Source organism: Thermobia domestica, chromosome 3 (genome assembly GCF_964235325.1).
Source record: "Thermobia domestica chromosome 3, izTheDome1.hap1.1, whole genome shotgun sequence".
In the NCBI taxonomy this organism is placed as follows: Eukaryota; Metazoa; Arthropoda; class Insecta; order Zygentoma; family Lepismatidae; genus Thermobia; species Thermobia domestica.
Genome location: NC_137456.1, coordinates 23,423,987 through 23,429,986, shown reverse-complemented (window position 1 = coordinate 23,429,986; position 6,000 = coordinate 23,423,987).

Here is a 6,000-nt window from a genome sequence, read left to right as displayed (position 1 = left end):
AAATAAAGCATAATCCTGAAATGAAAACAATAAATGTAAAATAAATAAAAAGAAACCTAAAAACAATTATTAAAAAGTCAATTATGATATGGTTAATTACCCCGTATAATATACTTAACAAATTATGTCCGAATACACTCCTGTTGATGCACATAAATCGGAAATACATTAAAAATAAATTGTGTCCGAATGTGAGGTGACTCCGGACATCGTTTTGTACTATTGTTGGAACCATGTCTAATTTCTTTGCTGGCCATCAAATGATAAGTAAGGCCTTGACTAATTCATATTATTTTTTCCATTATGGAATTATAATTATTACAAACATAAACTAAAAAAAAAAAAACTTAAAAATGTCCGAAGTCACCCCAATTTACGGTAGCAATAAATTAATGTTGGTATTCATTTATCCAACATTAAAAACCAGCAAACTGGGAAATCCCTCAATACTGATTTTTATTGAAATAAAATAACTTTTTTTTATTTTAAGATCGCCATATTGGATCGCCTATTTTATGATTTCCAAAAGTAATATAAATTCGGTATCAGCGACCTCGGAAATTCTCAAACACCATTAAAAAAAAATAAATAAAATCATTTTATCATACTATCATACTCGATTAGTAATCTAAAAAAATGTATACGTTGAGTTTAAGAAAGACTAAATTACGTTTTCGGATTTTCGTTCAGTTTTATGCAATTGGGATCACTGTGCACCTTAAATAAAATGATTAAACCTGTGTTTCCAGAATATATATGGCGAGGCAGCGGTAGAGCCTGTTCTTGGAGCACTGATTCCACATCAAGAAAACCGGTTTTTTCCCCTTTGTATAACAGTTTTTGCCGTATGGCGATCAGTGTTAAAAACCGGAAATCGGTATATTTCTACCACTTCCGGTTTTAGTAGAAAAATAAGGGCGGAGATTGAATCTCTTCTTTGAACGCTGAACTCGTACTAAAAAGAAAGATAAAAAAGGTTATCGGTATCTAATGGGTGATGAATACACAATTCACATTAGCCATGTTAGCTCTGAGCAGTGGCGTAACAAGATGGGGGCAAGGGGGGCATTGCCCCACCCCTAAGTTCTGGTAGAAGTTATTGGGGGCGCGGAAGGCGTCTAATAATTACTTTGCATTTTGGGCATTTTGTTTACAGTCGACTGAAGAATGAAAAGTTTATCTACGAAAGCAGTGTTTTGTATGCACTGCCAAATCTTCGACAAAATATAAGAGTGCCTTGTATTATTATAACTAATGGACACTTTTTCTCTTCCTTTTGGTGTTGATTTTCTAGGGCACCTTTGATACAATGGAAAAAAAAGAAAATAATGTTACAATGATGGAGCATTGTAAATCTATTAATTATTCCATTCGTCGTCCCTTACTGCCTATGGGTGCTTTCGATAGAATAAAACAGGAGATAATATTGCACCAAGGGGCGCTGTAGATATATTAATTATTCCTTTCGTCGCCCCTTACTGTCTAGGGGTGCTTTCGATAGAATAAAACAGGAGATAATATTGCACCAAGGGGCGCTGTAGATATATTAATTATTCCTTTCGTCGCCCCTTACTGTCTAGGGGTGCTTTCGATAGAATAAAACAGGAGATAATACTGCACCAAGGGGCGCTGTAGATATATTAATTATTCCTTTCGTCGCCCCTTACTGTCTAGGGGTGCTTTCGATAGAATAAAACAGGAGATAATATTGCACCAAGGGGCGCTGTAGATATATTAATTATTCCTTTCGTCGCCCCTTACTGTCTAGGGGTGCTTTCGATAGAATAAAACAGGAGATAATACTGCACCATGGGGCGCTGTAGATATATTAATTATTCCTTTTCGTCGCCCCTTACTGTCTAGGGGCTCCTTCGATAGAATAAAAAAGGATATAATATTGCACCAAGAGCGCTGTTGATATATTAATAATTCCTTTTCTCGTCCCTGATTGTATAGGGGCGCCTTCGATAGAACAAACAAGAATTTCCTCAGCTATCGTCCAGGAAACAGACTCCGAAAAGACAATAGTCTATAGAACACTCGCAGACATCCGCGAAAAATTACCATTTCAAAACCGCAGGAAAGAAATTACGCTCAACCTATTATTAATCTTTGAACAATATCATTGAAGACTCGAAATTGACTCGATTCCATCAGCCTGCATTGAAGAAGTATCGTGTAATAAATGATGCAATTTTGGAAGGTAACTTTTCTCAAGACATTAGTGACATTCTAAAAGAATATTATGTCAATCCGGACCGACTAGAACTACAGATGCAACAGTTGCTCACCACTATTCCCACTTCAAAAAATCTGAGAGACCTGGTTGAGAACTCCAAGAATTTCAAATTGTTCCTTGAAGTGTTGAAAGTCCTTCGTCTTCTGCTTGTCATCCCGGCGACATCTGCAACTGCCGAGAGAAGTTTCTCAGTGTTGCGCAGTGTTGCCAGAGCTACTGATTTTGCAGGAGATCTCCTGCTTTTTCTACGTTCTACTGATCTATTGTGAAAGAAAATGAAAAGTGAACAATCTCGTGCTTTTTCCTTATTTCGAGAAGTTAAAGAAATATATTATTATTAATATTGAATTTTAATTTTTTCCTTTCATAAAAAGATGAAATTTCTCTGTATGCATACACAAAGATCTGTAGAGCATATAGTTATAGAGCTTTGCTGTAGATAATATAAATACATGGATACAACTGTACGTCATCTTCTGTATGACTTATGGTTGGTGATCTTTATGCCTTACTATAAAATTTACGAGCATATGTTGTTTAGATTGGGACTTGGGTTGGAAGAGTAGCTTAGATCACCTCTCCACAATCGTTATCGAAAAATCGTCTTACGTCATGATCATGTGGGACTGTACCATATAGCTATACTATCGCTAGGTGCATGATAAGACATTTTCGCTCTTCATTTTGCTCTTTCACTAAGTCTTACTTCACACACATGTGTATCAAACATTATTGATATAAAGGGGGCCATGAGGGTCTTTCTACCTTCAGAAGATTACCTAATCATCGGAAAACATGAAATTTAAAATTCAAATTTATGTTTTGTAGGCCCATGTATTGTTTTATCTGGAAATGAAAGTAATAATGCATTTTGAACTGCTTGTTTTGACCACTGTCCCCTTAATAATGGCAAATTTTTTGCTCCCTGGATTTGCACTCAAATGACGCCCCTTTATGTGTCTACTGTTTCTCCTTTTTTTTTTTTTTTATCTTCGAGTTTTCTGCTTTTCCATCTAATCGGTCTGGCAACATTGGTGTTGCGGCGTCTCAAAACTTATTTGAGATACACAATGACCCAGGCAAGACTGAACCATTTTGCAGCATAGACAGCTTGCTCAGGCAGGCTTGACTCGACGTGAAGGAACCATGTAGAGAATTCACAAATAGCTCCTATGGTGCAACTGTCTTCGGAAAAGTGTGAATTCTGCTCTTTGAATTGTGCAGTTTTTGTCTCAAAATGAGGTATAGGATCACAGTGGCTCGTTATTTTTACATTGAACATTTAATTAAATTGAAACTATATTATTCCGTTCTTGTTAAATATATTAAAAATTGGATGTTGCGTACGCAAGGGCTCAAGAAACGGCTTTTAAAAAAAGTTTTTTTTTCCCACCGCTTTATGCCTGAGAAAATTTGAACTTTTTTTTTTTTTTAATATTTCAACTTGAATGAAGAAAGTACTTTCCACCTTTGTTCCCCATTATAAGAAGAAAAGAGTTAAGTTGATTTTGAGTTTAACGTCCTGTTCAGCACCGAGGCTATATGAGACGTGGACCTACCGATTAACGTGGAATCCGAACCACATGAGCTCCCGCCGGGAAGAAGAAAAGAGACTTAATTACTGTAAATATGATATGTTCAATAATTAAGGATAATTGATCACTCATAAGAAAAAGAAGGGCAAATATATTAATCCTTTGGGGACTTTTGGTACAGATCTAAACCATGAGGACGACCTTTGGAATTTGCTTTATAACTCTGTAGTAAAACTTTTCACACCGGGCTTTTTGTATTCATTCAAGCGGGGAAGCATCAAAGAATATGTTTCATGGGCATTTTGCAGTCATGCGTGCGATGCCTCGGGGCAGTGACGTCACAAACATGGACGAAGGAAAAAAAGAAAAGGGTAAATTTTAGAATACGCGACAAAACGTACTAGCGACAAAACGTACCACCGACAAAACGTACCACTTACCCTGAGGGATGCTTGTGAAGGGTTTTCTAAAAACACTTTAAATAATGACAAGCGACAAAACGTACCACTTGCCTGGAGGGCTACTTGCGAAGAGTCTTCCAATCAGCCATCAAATAATGACAGGCGACAAAACGTACCACTTGATAGGACGGTATATAAGTATATATATATATATATATATATATATATATATATATATATATATATATATATATATATATATATATATATATATATATATATATCGGCCAAAATAAGGTTAAAAGTTGAACAGATTGGTGGTGAGAAAAGTACCGATGCAAGACCAAGACTAAGACTAAGACCATACCTGCAAGATTCTCGCCAGACCAAGACCATACCTGCAAGAGTCTCGCCAGACCAAGACCAGCAAGAATTTGCATATGCAATATTTGAATATTTGCTGATTTCCATCACACTTTATCCAGGCTTTGAACCAGGGACGGATAGGTATTGTTGGAGGGGCGCGGGCGCTTTCTTCCACAAGGGCCACCAGCATCTCAATGTCACAAAACAAGTTGCACAGTTTTCTTTCTACAGTAAGTCAATAGTATTAACAATTGACAATTAAAACCTGATATTCTTTCATCAGTATATTATTCTGAATTGTTCAAAATAATATATGAAGTTCAAGGAGAACGTATACTATATTAAAAAATTAGCAGATGTTTTAGTGTACTAGTTTTTGATGCTACTGTATCTATCACTTTTGCATTCGAAATATTTTTTAATAAATCTTTTTCAATAGACATCAACATAAATGTTTTCAAATGTTCCTGAGACATGGTACTCGTTAGCCTATTTTTAATGTATTTCAGTTTATTTAAGTTTTGAAAAATTTCTTTTACATGTTACCTGAGTTACGGGCGAAGTCAATAAAAATTTGTATTCTGGAAACCTGGATAAGTATTACTGCAAAATTTACAATTCTGCAAAATTAAAAAGCAGCACATTGGACAATTTTGCAACACGTTTTGCATTCGCTTTCCTTGTAAACAAATGTATTTTCTCCTAATTCAGAATCACTTGCACCATCACTACAATCATTTTTTCTCGGTTGTGCTCGTCATCAAGACTGACTTTCAAGGATATCCACATCCTTCAAAAGTCCAAGAGAATACATTTATAGTATCCTTGAAAACTTCTTTACTGAAGTTTTTCAGAAAATATGTAAGTTTATCGAAAGGCGCGTCTGGAAGTTCTGTTACTTGGTTGAAGTGTCTAGGGTCCAAATAATCCATAAAGTGCATTGCTTCTTGAATCTTGAAGAAATACTCGAAACTACCATGTCCAATATTGTGTTGAATGCTTCTCATTGGATAGAAGCAGCTTCATCTTCATATTCACAGGAAAATCTTTGTCCATCTCTGAAGGCGCATTATCGACAGGTCAATAATAATAAAAAAAAAATCACGTTCTAAGTCTTCAAATTTGTTATTGGCTCATTCTGCAAAGCTTAATGCTGCATTCTTAACGGATTCAAAATCATCTCTCTACTCTTTCACTTGGAACAGAGTAGTCTGCACCATCCGATAGGACTACACTAGCAGCACCCTCTATTTGGAGATAGTTTGACAGAGAGGTCGTCACTTGAAATATCTTAAGGAACATTTCTGCTGTCCAAATTGTTTTGAACTTGAGAAGATCTTTTATATATCCTTTCGCTTTACACCTAGCTTTTGGTTTGATATTTTCTGTAGAAGTAATTTTCTTAATTATTATGGTCAACTCTATATACGAAGCACTTTCCGGGTTCGAAAAATGACCA